The following is a 14,183-nucleotide window of genomic DNA, read 5'->3' as shown; positions in this document are numbered from 1 at the left end:
CATTGAGTAGTGTTATGGTTTATGGTAGAGATTGTACTTGAGTTTTTGCTTAGTTTTCAGGGGAAACTCTGTCGGGTTTTTCCCAGATTTTCACCATGGTTTATGCGTATTCGCAGTTTACTCTCTGATGGTTTAATGATCGAGTTGACTCCCACTCTGGCAATTATCTGTAATTTCTTGGCTTGCGGTTTGCATTGAGTTTTAGCTAATTTTGCAAAGGAAACTCGGTCCGTTTTTTTTCCGTCTTCTTGCCATAAAAGTTTGCAGTGCTATGTCATCTTGTACAGTGGTCGATACGTTCCCACTTTGATAGTGATCGAGTATTTACTCTCACTTTGATACTTGGACACATGTTTAATGTTCTTATATCCACTACTTCTTGAGGCTGCTCCACCCACATCCTGTGTAAATACATTCTTGTCTCTGTCCTCGTCACTAGTTTCTAAGGCTCCTCCACCCACATCCTGTGCTCTCTCTCTCTCTCTCTCTCTCTCTCTCTCTCTCTCTCTCTCTCTCTCTCCGCACACGCACCACATTCGTGAACTCACACTCTTTACAATTTTTTCGCAACACCCCTTTCAAATTTGATAATGCGTTATCTTTAATTTTCAAAAACTGTGATCCAAAAATTCCAATCGTTATCTTGGATGACTTTAACATTGACATTAATGCCCAAAATACTTCTTACAACCGTCTATCCTCTACACTAAATATATGGGACATCAACCAATTGATAGAAGATGTTACAACTATCCATTGATCATCCCTAAACCACATCTACGATAGCTCCACAATCTCTACCTATGAAACAAAAACAAACTTCATGTACTGGTCAGATCACTCTTCAACTTACATTATCATCTCCTAAAAATACATTTAATATTCTTCATTTCACACTCAACCAACCTCAATTAACTTTGTGTAGGCTATCGTGATTTTTCACCTTGTTTTTTTTCCGCAAAACTCACAACTATAAAACATAAGCCGCGGGTGAGTGGTTTATGTCTTATATAGCAAGGTGCACCAAGCAAGACCAGTTATTTATTTATTGGAAATGAGGATGGAGTCTGGAGAGGACATAGCGCAAAATGGTTCTGTCAAGACTCAAGACTCTAGAGTCGGACTCAGGCATTTGCAATCGTGATGGTAGTAAGCAATTGTGAGGAATGGACGTACAGCAGATGAAAGGTGCTTTCGAAAAAGAGGTCGTGGCTTGAATGGACATGCCGCAAGCGGGACGTACAGCATATGAAGGCGCTCTGGAAAAAGAGGTCGTGCCTTCTTATCACATGCTATTGAGGAGTATACTGCAAATGTTTGCATCCATGGAGGCTCGCCCAATTCACTCCAATGGTACTCTACCACAACCCTTGCTTTTCCAATTTGCTTTGAGCTTGGCTTGCTCCTGCCTGCTGTTTTTCCTCATACAACTCGCGCCGTGCATGCGCAAGGGAGTGTCCAGGAGCTTCGAGATAGCTACAACTTCTTGCAGGCTGGTTTGAGTACTCTGGCCGCCGGCGCCAGCGTTGCCCTGTGCTTAGCTAGAGGGCGGCTTGACTCTGAGATGCATGTGGTGGACTTCTTCACTATGACAAGGTTCAAAGTGCAGAACAAGTATGGTAGCCAGACCTACACAATACTTGGGCGCAAGGGAGTGCTTCCACTCTTGTAAGGTTTTGCACTGGCATTCTTACAGGCGCAATTAATGCTGCATCCCCATTCCCTACACCCACATCCGCTTCCATAGTCTCGCCCCCTGTGCTCTCGCATGCACCATCGTCCTTATCCATGCCAACTGCACCCACATCCACACCATCCCTTCCAACATCTCCCACGGCACCAACGCTTGCCCCTTCTCCTACATCCAGCTTACACTCGTTAACCTGTAGTTGCTGGCACATCCCAAGCATTAGTGCAAGATCTGCCGGGAGAGGGGGACTTGCCTCCCTTCATGATTTGGTGCCTATTGTTCCCCCAGACCCACAATGCTACCATGTCCCTTCTTACCAGTGTGCCATCCATGGTCAAGCTCACATGCCCACTCTACACCAGAATGTTCAAAGAGATGTAGCTGCTGGTCTGCCTCTTGCTTCAGCTTTGGAAGGTTCTAGCCAGCTCCTGCAATATATGTTAGATGACCAACAAGAAAGGGTACCCCCTGTATATTTCTTTGGAGTGGACAATCTTGGGGCTCGAACTCTCAAGAGAATGGTGTCTGAGAGTATGGCTACTCAAGATGCAAGCCAAAAAGGCAGGACCTCAGATTTCGTGGACTGGAGCTTAGGGAGGCTAGAGCTTTGGGAGAAGCCCAACGTGATATGGCATGCCAGTGCATCCACCGTTGTACTTGTGAGTCTACTCGAAGTAGTGTTGATGCTCATATTGTGTGTAGTTTTTGGGTTAGACCCATTTGTCTCCTCCCTTGGTGCAAGGAGAGGGACTAGATCTTTGAGGCTTGGGCAAGGGGGAGTGACCATCTTTGCAGACCTTTGGCTGCTGGAAGTACGTGGGTACACAATAAGGGGATGGGAAAACACTCCTGTTCTTCGCGTTACACCGCGCAAAAGCTTAAGGCTGTGGTATTTGGATGCTGCAATAAAACTCACTGGTCTCACTACAGTATTTGCTTTCTGGATAACTTGTGTGTTTGGGTATGCCCATCCTCTTGGTCTGAAGAGGAGTGAGTCCTGGGGGAATAAAGAGAGCTGGACAATATATGTAGGCACAATAGGGACTGCAATTGGGTTCTTCACAAGCACACGGATGACGGGGATGCTACATCGGTTTGCACCTACCATGAGTAAGGGCTGGGGTTTTCACATGCTCCGCTTCTGCTGGGTGGAATGCATGGTGGAGTTGGCGCTAGCGGTGCTGCGGATCCTTCATGCCAAGAACCACCTTGGCATGATGCATAAACGTCTCGGGATCATTACTGGTGGCTTCTTCCATGTTGGTATGTAACATTGGAGGCAGGTGTTTGGCTGCAATTTCTCACCTCGAAAAGAACCATGTTGGCAGGTCCTCACTCTGAATCCAAAGGTGTTGCTTGGGCATTTACCCTTCTTCAAGCAGGCGGCGACGATTCTCGCTGCAGTAAGTGGGAGCTGGCGAGATACCAATACGTAGACAGCTAGGGCTGTCGAATGTCGACATGCGTCTCTTTCTGTCAAGTGTTATCAAAATTTAGCCTAGCTAGCTGCAGTTGGCAAAGCAAACATGCAAGTGCATAAACTTGCTTTGGAATCCCTATGCTAAATATCGCACCCAAACAATCCATTACAGCAACTTGGGAATCCTTCTTGTGGAAAATTGTGGAGGTGAATTTATCATAGTCTAGTTTGCCCTCCATATGGCCGTGAACTCTTCAGCAAGGCGATAAGAAGCAACAGCCTATTCTTGGCTTGATATGTAAATGATTCATTTAACCTTCAATAGCTAAGGAGCATGAGGGTTTTTATTGCATACGGTCTATTCCACATTGGTGGAGGTAGCGGACATACACATTCTTGTTTGATACTTCTTCCTAGTCTTCTTGTGCGGCTAATGAGTAGCGCTTTTTCTCTACGTCACACCGGGCTTGCCACACTCCATAGATTCCTCTATGAATGTAATCACTTTTGGTGAGGGATTGGCACTCATAACTACAATCTACACACTTTGCAACACTCTTACCACTTCAAAACAACTTGAAAAAGAGAAAGAGACAGAATCCACGGGAGAGATGTAGAGTGGTGGAGTTCTATCCCTAGACGGCACTGGCCCAAAGAGTAGTGTCCCTTTCGACATTTCTTTATTATTAATTCGCAAAGGTACAGGTCGAGGGGTTGTTCTATGCTTCCTCACGTGGTAGAATAATAATACTAGAGAGACCCTCAGTTACATATTTAAAGGCCCTTGGCTCAAACTCAAAAGCTAACATGAAAAGCATCAACCTTAAAAGCAAGCGTCCATAGGGTTGGTCTGTACGTTGTTGTCACACCACCACCCTCGATGGAAAATGTGGAATTTTTGTACAGCTACCATGTCATCAGTAATCTTACACAAATTTTGACATGTTCTTTTATGTGGTTTTTTTATTAATTTAGGCCCCTCGGTAAGAGCTTGTTAGTTGGTTGGGGTTAAGATTTTTACCCAATTTTATAACTTGGGCCACTCAACGAGAAATTTTATAAGTTGAAATTTCTTCTATTCCTCCTTCTCTGCTTTAGATCTCTTGGTCAAAACTTGCAAAACTCAATCAGGTTAGATCAAGATGCGAAGGTCACTCAAGATGTTCTTGGTGCCATGCACAGATGCAAATACCACATAGAAACTATCACCGCATAGAAGATTCTGAATCTGACATAGAGATTGGCATGGACCACCTTTCTAGGGAGAGTGAATATGTGATTGGTCAGACGGACATATTGATCAAATGCGTCTATGACCTAGACACAAAAACCTAACCCTAAAATTTGTCACATATAGCCTTCTAAAATCAAAGCAATCGTCTTTGATTGCAGGAAATTATAACTTGCATTCTTTCAACATTCATAAGACAATTATGCGCATTAGTGCAATGAATTATGCATAAAGAGAAATTTGTGAATTAGTCAATTTTATTTTAAGAATAAAAGAACATCTTACAAGTGTGGAAGTATGCCATGGGTGTACACCATTCCAATGCATATAGAATGAAATTGGATCTCATTAGAGGGTAAGGACTCAACTAATGCCTTGTTGGATGCATTCATTCATCCAAAGTCTGTGGAGAGACACCTAAGTGAACATGTACTAAATGGTACAACGGAAGGATATCATCGGCCATACCATGTAAGGATCATCATTTTATCATTCCTTATCACATTACTCCAAAGGCTTCTTTATGCAGTTGTATCAAATCATCATTATTTGTCAATTTGTTCGAATTCATCCATTGAGCATCCCTAGTGGATAGTTCTTGAATTTCACCTAAAATCTTCATGTGATTCTTCCTCGAGTAATGCAGTCTTTATGAGCAAGTATTTGATATGGGATCAAAATCTCTTCAGTCTCTTCTACTTCTTGTTAAGTGTCACAAATTGATGACGTGGCATGACCAATATGTTGTTCCTGTTGGGGTATAAAGCCCAATGTGGTTGCCCGGGTAAGTGGGCGGGCCGCCAGGTATGTACACATATTCTTTTGTAAAAATCTAATAAGAACTCACTATGCTCTACACATTACAGTAGAGCGAGTTCACCATATCCTCGTGCTCTTCTTCTCGCACTCTCTCTCGCATCGCACTTCCGCTCATACTCCTTCAACTGGTATCAGAGCTCAGATCGAGGCTCGGGGCAGCATTTGCAGGTAGCCAGAGTCACCTGCTCAGATTGGAGTGAGATTCGACAGGCGAAGACACGGCCCCAAATCTTGTGGGTAAGCCCGAAGGGCTTGGTGTTCTCAAAATTTCATTATGAGGTCATCTCGGCCACCGTTCGGCTTCGACAAAGTTCTGCGCAGGCCATTTTCGACTACGTGGTCTCGGCGGGTGCAGATCCGACTCTACAAATTTGGGGTTTCGGCCTACGACTGCAAGTGCTGAGGATATCTACACTTCCAGAGTGTTAATTTGTGGCTGTCTACACAACAAAGGACGGCTCACAGTTGTTGGAGGCGAGTCACATACGACACGGGCGCACCTACACACAGACTGTAGGCGACATCCACTAGTTCATCAGGTTGATATTGGTTCAGAGGTCAGTTTACAGGGGAAACTTTGCCGAATTTTTCCCAGGAAAGTAAACTACTGTGAAGCGTAGCTATGGCTGGATCACAGGACACTGCTCTTTACAATATCAAGAAGCTGGATGGAACCAATTTCCCATTGTGGAAGAAGTAGATTTGGCACGTGTTGGTACAAAAGAAGGAGATAAAACCTATAAAGCTCAAGGGGATAAAACCAGAAGATATAGACGAAGATGAATGGAGCGAAATGGATGAATTGGCACTTTCTACCATTATGCTAACTTTGGCAGAAAGCGTTTACTTTAATGTAGCAGACGAGATGTCGGCTTATGAAGCATGGACAAAGCTGAGTGATCTTTATGAGAAGCAGAGTGCAGCTTCACAGGTATACTGGCTTAAGAAGCTTGTTGACTTGAAGATGAAAGAAGGGACACCTATGTCCAATCATCTGAATGAATTCAACACCATCTACAGTCAGTTGTCAGCTCAAGGTGTCAAGTTTGATGAACCTGTTAGAGCTATGTTCCTGTTGATCACATTGCCGGAAATTTGGGACACTTTTCGCACAGCTTTGAGTAATTCTGCACCTCCAGATGGTTTGACCATAGCAGGTGTAGAAGGCAGTCTGCTTACTGAAGAAATTAACAGAAAGACAATGGACAAAGGCAAAGGAACAGCCTTAGTTGTCAGGGGAAGGACCAAAGAAAAGTACAAAGGTGGAAAGAGGGATCAGTCTCTTAGCAAGTCCCTTAGTGCTAAAGGCAAGAGTGACATAGAGTGCTACCATTGTGGCAAGAAGGGTCACATGAAAAGAGACTGCAGAGAATAGAAAGCAGAAAAAGGCAAAGAGAAAGCAGAAGACCATGGTGAGAAGAACAAGTTCTCAGTGAAGATTCAAGAAATAAATGTGACAAACACTGTTGCAGAGGATGACAGTCTAGTGTCAGGAGATATCTACTTCTTGAAAAATACAATGGACTCAGCTCTTCTTACAGCATCTGATGGAAATGCACTGAGTGACTGGATTATAGACTCAGGGGCATCACTTCATGTGTCTCCAAACAAGGAGTGGTTTACCTCTTATGTGACCACTAAAGATCATGTTCGGCTAGGCAATGGGCAGACATGTGAGATATTAAGTGTTGGAGATGTTCAATTGAAGTTTCAGAATGGCTCTTCTTTCACGCTGAAGAATGTGAGACATGTTCCCGCAATTACAAAGAGCTTGATCAACACAGGTTTACTTGATGATGTTGGCTACGTCACCACTTTTGGACAGAACATGTGGAAGATATCCAAGGGTTCTATGACAGTAGCACATGGAGTAAAGTTTGGAGGACTTTACAAGATTTATGTATCAAATGTCTCTAAAAATGTAATCAATGTAACCGAGCAGCCGAACGTTTCTTTGTGTCATAGCCGGTTAGGACATATGTCCAAGAAGGGAATGGAAATCTTGTCTCGTTCTAGTTATTTTCCTGGCTTGTCATTTAATGATTTCGAATTCTGTGAACATTGTATGTATGGTAAGCAAACAGAGCAGCCACATAAGCATAGAAGCAGTAGAAGAGATACACAGTTGGCACTTGTTCATAGTGATTTGTGTGGATCTATGCCTAACCTATCTCTAGGGGGAGCTTCTTACTTTATGACATTTATAGATGATTACTCGAGGAAAGTATGGGTTTACTTTCTCAAGCACAAGGATGAAGCGTTTAGTGTTTTCAAAACGTTTGTGACACTTGTGGAGAATCAGAGTGGCAAGAAGCTTGCTTACGCATTGACAATGGTGGAGAGTATGTTTCAAAGGCCTTTCAGGAATTTTGTGAGTCAAAGGTATAAAACGTGAACTTACTGCTCCTTACAATCCTCCTCAAAATGGTGTTGCTGAGAGGATGAATAGGACCATACAAGAGAAGGTCAGAAGTATGTTGTCTAATGCACAACTGCCCAATGGTTTTGGGTTGAAGCTGTATCAACAGCTGTTTATCTTATAAATAGATCTCCTAGCGAGGTTTTGCAGAAGGATTCAGTGGCAGAGATGGTATGGTCAGGCAAAATGCCCTCATACAAGCATCTCAGAGTCTTTGGCTGTGAGGCATATACTCATGTTCCAAAGGAATTTAGGAACAAACTTGACCCAAAGAGTAGAAAGTGCATCTTTTTAGGCTATGGTAATTCTGGTGAGATGGGGTACAGACTTTGGGATCCCGAATCCAGAAAGGTTATCCGCAGCAATGATGTTCACTTTAATGAAGCCAAATATCATTCTAAACCAGAGAGGGTTGAGGAGATTAGAAGAGTTGTCTTCCAAGAAGATGGACCTGCACGTGCAAGACAAAATTTCAGGGCTCAAGAGGAGCAAGGATAGGATAGAGTGGAACCACAGGTTGTGGCTAAGCCTGAGCCACCTATTGTGCGTAGATCTGGACGTATCACGCGACCTCCTGATAAGTTTGTTCCATCTATGAACTATGTCATGTTGACTGATTTGCAATGAGCCTTCATGTTACAAGGAAGCAGTGCAAATGAAGGACTCCGGGAATTGGCAATTGGCCATGCAGTCAGAGATGACAGCTCTGCATAAAAACCAGACATGGAAGCTAGTTAAATTACCACAGCGCAAAAAGGCTCTACCTTGTAAATGGGTTTACAGGTATAAGATCACCGCTCATGATAGTCAGCCAAAGTACAAAGCAAGGCTTGTTGCCAAGGGCTTTAAGCAAGAACAAGGAATTGACTTTGATGAAGTCTTCTCTCCGATGGTCAAGATGACTACATTGAGATGCTTTCTTGCATTGGTTGCCATATTAGATTTGGTGTTGCACCAAATGGATGTCAATACAGCGTTCTTGCATGGTGATTTAGATGTGGAAATTTACATGTAGCAGCCAGAAGGGTTTGTTGAGAAAGGCAAGGAAGATTTGGTATGCCATTTGTTAAAGAGTCTTTATGGCTTAAAACAATCACCGAGGGCATGGTACCATAAGTTCCACAAGTTTATGCTTTCTCAAGGCTACAAACGTAGTGAGTTCGATCACTGTCTATATACAAAGAAGGCTAAGGATGGCAGTTGGCTGATCCTTATTTTGTATGTGGATGACATGTTGATTGCTGGCAAGCACTTGGAAGAAATTTCAGCTTTGAAGTCAAAGATGGAAAAATCGTTTGACATGAAAGACATTGGTGAGGCAAGTCATATACTTGGTATGCGCATTGAAAGAGACAGATCAAAGAAGTTGATTTGGTTATCTCAAACAGAGTATATTCACAAGGTTTTGCAACGTTTCAATATGGAGAAGGGAAAGGCATTACCATTTTATAGGATTTATCTCTTATCATGCACAACAATGATTTGTATCAATAATTTGTGACAGACATGATGCCTAGAGTGAGATTATATATATATGAGTGTGTGGAATAATTTGGGCTAATTTTTTGCCAAATAATAACTTTTTCAATATTTTTCTTTGATTTTAGCTAATAAGGATACAAATTTAACAAATTGAGCCAAGAAAGTTGAAATCAAGTTTTGAAGCAAACACCGGATTAACAAAGCAAGAGCTTTGAGCATGTCAAATTTGAAAGGATTTGGCACAAGTCAAATTTTGGGCCAACTGGCAACGGATCAACATTGCAAAATCAAGGGCAATCAGTGGCCAAGTATCCAAATGATGAGCTATCGCTTTTCTGTTTACCAGGGGCAACCAAAGCCGCCATACACCACCAGATTCGATAGGTATGTCCTCTATTGTTCATGGACAATCTTATGTAGCTCACACTACACAAAAAACATTGAATCAACCACACAAATCAAAATCCAGACAAATTGTTAGCAAATTGTCACGGGCTCTTAGGGGGGTCAAAAAATGTTCGAACACAAAAAGATTTCATAAGTGAGCTCCCCAAGCAGATCAAAACCCAACCGTGTCATCAAAGTACAGATTGGGGGTGGAACATGGATCACGATCCATGTTCCTCCACCCCCAAATGCAGAAAGATCTCACCAAGAAATACCCTTCAATTGCGCCTATAAACTTTTATAATTATAATTGCAAAACTTTTTCCAACATGGATCGTGATCCATATACCCTATTGTGCCGTAATCTTGCAAAATTTGACCAGTAGCCAGCTAGACCACAGCTTGGGGTAGTCACCCTACAATTTTGGGTTTTTGCCAAAAACAAGGGAAACGAATTTATGGTAGGCTTAATTAATGGTTCAAAAAGGAGTCCCAAAATGCTTGCCAATTGGGCAGATTTTGTCAGCAGGGTCCGATAAACTCCAATTAAAGTGAAACTTGACAAGTAGCTAACCTTGGGGGTAAAATCCAACCTCAAAGCATTAGATCAACCAGAACCAACACACACTAGCCACATGGATCAATCCAACTTGGCTTTAGGAAACCCATATGGCAAAAGTCAAAAAACTGGGCCATAGGATGAGAAATTGGGTAAACTTACGAAAAATAGATCCAAATTTGAAAAGATTCCACCAGTGTGCTAGGATTAGGCTATAGAAATTTTCCCCCAAAGGTTCACTTCTAGATGTGACCAAACATGGATCGTGATCCATGTACCTTTTTCACATTTCCAGATCAGTACCTAGCCATCAACTTCCAAATTTTCAGAAAGCCTAACCCTGAAGTTTCAAATCATTTGGACATAAAAACCCCTTGAAAAAATGCCAGAACTCTATAAGTCTGTAGAAAATTTTCAAATTTTGGCTTAAATCCCAAACCAGTGACGAAATCACAAAAGTTTTCAATAGTAGCATCCCAATAACATGCTAAATCAAATGATGAAAAGAGATCTTCAAAATGTGTTCCAACATGGATCATGATCCATGTACCTTTGACCCAAAATCAAACTGTAGCACTTTGACCTAGTGCCTATAGTTATTGATGAAATTTGGTCAAATTTGAAACTGTTTTGATTAAGTTATGCTCATTTCATTCTATGGTCAAGTTTGCGTTATTTCAACTTTTTGACTTCTTCTCGATCAATTTTTAGGCCTAAACAGACGACTATTTGGTAGCAAGATGCTTCATCGAAGGCTCAGAAGGAGTGGGAAGCATCCCCGTATGAGCTTGTGGAAATCTTGTCAAATCAAAAGGCCCATGTCACAGAGGACGAGTTGGCGAAGGTTGCAGCTGACATATTCATCGGGAAATTTCAAGCACCGGATGGAACATAGGTCAAAGAAACCATCTTTCCAAAAGAGCTATGGACAATGCACCAAAAGCCAGAGGTCTTGGAGGGTGCAAGGTGCCTACAATTGGATAGCTTCTTTAGGTCACCTCTGTGGGGCACCGACTTTCAGAGATCCCACCAGCAGCAGCTGATGAGCTCTATTCAGTACAATGGAGAAGCTACCCTCAAAGATAACTATGGAGCCACTGTTAAAGTAAAGATCGCCAAAGAAATTATCAACCAGGCCCTCCACATACCCACTGGGAGCCACAACCTCCTCCACAAGACAAAAGCGATGGGCAATGATAAAGCTTTTGTGAAGCAGCAAGGGCATAGTTAACTTACAAAGATCTCATCTACACCAAGACAAAGTTGCCCCTCTACCTCATTTCCCAGCATCTCAAAGTTCAAAAAGCACCAAGGTACATTGAGCCAAACCTCCATATAGCAGTGGTAATGATAATGGGTTGGCAAAAAGCAGAGTTATAACATGCGACCTAGGAAACTATATTTTAGAAAACCTGGTCGAAGGGAACCTGAAGGGAAGTGATCGCAATAAGGTATACATGAATGCGTGACTAGTGCTAACATGGATTGCATACCAAGCACTGGGCATGATTGATGAGTTGCTCGATGCAGAATCAGAACTAAATCTATTACAGGAAGCAAAGCATGCGGTGAGGTTGGTGGGAAGCTCGTCCACCACATCCAAACAAAGATCAAGGGCCAAGACAACTGACACTCAGGCCACGGAGTCAGATTTTGAGTTGGGTGGCAAAATCAAAACCAAATATGATATACCTTTGAAACATCAATCTATAGAGGAAGAGGAAGATATAACCGTCCCTCTAGTAAGGAAAAGAACACAACTTGCTAAATGAATTCCAAAATCTCTAGTTGAGAGATCCATGGAAGAAGCTCAATGACTCCGAGAGGAACTAGTGGCAAAGCTAGCCCGCTGTAAAGAAGAAAATGGACGATGCTCCCTCAAAAGAGGATGAAGATGACATCGAGCTGGACAAAAAGCTCAAACAAATTAGACAAGAAAGACTTGAGAAACTCAAGGAGAAAAAACACCAAAAAGTGACTACTGAAGCTCAATTGGCCAGGTCCTTCAAACATAAAATACATGACGTACTGAAAAGGAAAGTTGACCAAAGGGAGGAGGAAGATTCAAAGCGACAAAAGACGATCGATCTAGAATCTCCACTGGACTCCTCAAGAAGCCAACAGTCCATGCAAAAGAAATTCTCCCAAAGAAATAACTACCACTACTCGGCAAGAGGGAGGAGAACAAAGACAGAGCAATAGGTCTCACCCAAACCGCCCTCTCCTCCTCTTGCTGACCAAGGCCAAGAGAGGAAAGAAGATCCCAAAGACTTTGAGAAATAAAAGGAAGAATCTTAAACTGTTAAAGAAGGTGAAAGCAAGCAAGAAGAAGAGCGGGGGCAGCGTGAAGAGCAATGTGCAGAAGATCAACAAAAGAAAGAACAAGTCCCAGAAAGCTCACATCAGTAGGCGACCCAAGTACAATGAGAGGTACCTCCTCTTTCACGAGCTGAGTGGGGCAGCGGACGAACTGCTCAAAGAGTTTGATCTCAAATATCATCTTGAGATGACAAGACTACAATTTATATGCCAAAGAGTAACTCTAATTTGCGAGAGCTGGATGCAAGGGATGCCAAGGCAGAGACCAATGCAAAAGTCCGAGAGATAGAATGACTTCGCCAGCATATCGACTACAAGAAGATAAAGAGAAACTCTAAGCTACTTTGACAAGGGAAAAACAAGATGTTGCTAGCATATTTCATGATCTAGAAAAATAGAGAGAGGCCAACAGTGACATGCAAGTACAGCACCAAGCTCTTGAAGGGGCTATGGCAAGAGAGCAAAGGAAGTATTCAAAATTATGTGAATCTTATGATGTGGTAAAACACACACTCTCAACCCTCATGACCCTTCAAGATGTGCCTACTCCAGCCTCCACATCTCAAGCACCAACGACAATTGCTTAGGAGGTCAAGGACTTGAAGGATCAGCTGGCCCAAAAAAAGATGCAAAGACAGTTGCTTATGGCTAATCTAATGACAACCAACATCGAAAGAGAGCAGGAAATCAATGGGCTTCAAGGACAATCAGAAAAATCAAGGGTGAATTTGACAAGCCCAGCAGAGATGCACATGAGAGAGCTCCAAGCTAAAGCTTTTAGCAGTCAATGCTTTGCAGATGAAGGCTAGTGCGCCTACGACACAAAAAAATCAGATGATTGAGTTTGAGAGTACAGATATACCCCCAATGGACATGCCAAGCACATCATCCAGAGGAGGTCTAACGACTTTGAAGAGGAAAAAGAGCACAGATTCTTGCAATGAGTTGAAGAAATGGATAGATGATATGCTAGAGGGCTCACACAAAGAGTATATGCTATATGAACTTAAAGTGCTAGAATCAGTTGCACTCTTAATGATTAAACCAGATGAAGTGGTAAAGAATTTTGGCCATGAAATGGTGGCCCTCCCCTTCATGAAACAAGAAGCTCTATTGTGGAGAAATAAGCTCTTGCCAGCATTAGAACCAAATGCAAGGGCAACTACAAGGATGTCCTAGTCATAGCGGATCAAGTGTTTCTCGTCTTGGAGAGCCAGCCCTTATGGAGGAAAAGTGGTTTGAGAAAAGGCCCCAGGATGAGACCACTTACAGAATGCACCACAACATCTCAAGATTGACCCAACCTATGAAAACGCAAAGCAGAAGGTACCGGTAGGTGCACGTCGCGATGTAGTGCAGGATTGGGGCAAGAAGTAGGAGGCGGAGTGCAGCATGGAGGAAGCACTAAGGATCGAAGCAGGGGGAGAGAGAGAGAGAGAGAGAGAGAGAGAGAGAGAGAGAGAGAGAGAGAGAGAGAGAGAGAGAGAGAGAGAGAGAGAGAGAGAGAGAGAGCTCACGTTTTTGGGGAAAGTGAGTTTTGGGTTTTCCCACTTTTATTATAAGTGACTTAAAAAAAATGTGTCCAGGTTCAATATGAACCTGGACAAAGTATAAAAATGTACAAAAAGGTGTTATTTAGGCCTTTAACCCAACAACCTCCCACTTAAAGGCATAAATGACACCTTTAAGTTAACCGACTCCCACCAGTTGTATGCAATGCTTATGTTGAGCCTTAGCAAGACTCTTAGTGAGAACATCTGTAGGGTTATCCTGTGTATGGATCTTAGTCAAGGTGACTAGACCATCCTCCAATGTCTGTCGTATGAAGTGGTACCACACATCTATGTGTTTGGTACG

General features: G+C 42.7%; 1 pseudogene; it reads left to right on the top strand.

Annotated features, from left to right (window-relative positions):
* The first annotated feature begins 1,088 nt into the window (after nt 1-1,088).
* On the top strand, nt 1,089-3,462 carry LOC147453651 (uncharacterized; annotated as a pseudogene).
* The last annotated feature ends 10,721 nt before the right edge of the window (nt 3,463-14,183 follow it).

This window comes from Adiantum capillus-veneris, chromosome 7 (assembly GCF_014529385.1).
Source record: "Adiantum capillus-veneris isolate H3 chromosome 7, ASM1452938v2, whole genome shotgun sequence".
In the NCBI taxonomy this organism is placed as follows: domain Eukaryota; kingdom Viridiplantae; phylum Streptophyta; class Polypodiopsida; order Polypodiales; family Pteridaceae; genus Adiantum; species Adiantum capillus-veneris.
Note: the sequence above shows the minus strand (reverse complement) of the source record. Positions and strands in the feature narration are given on the sequence as shown.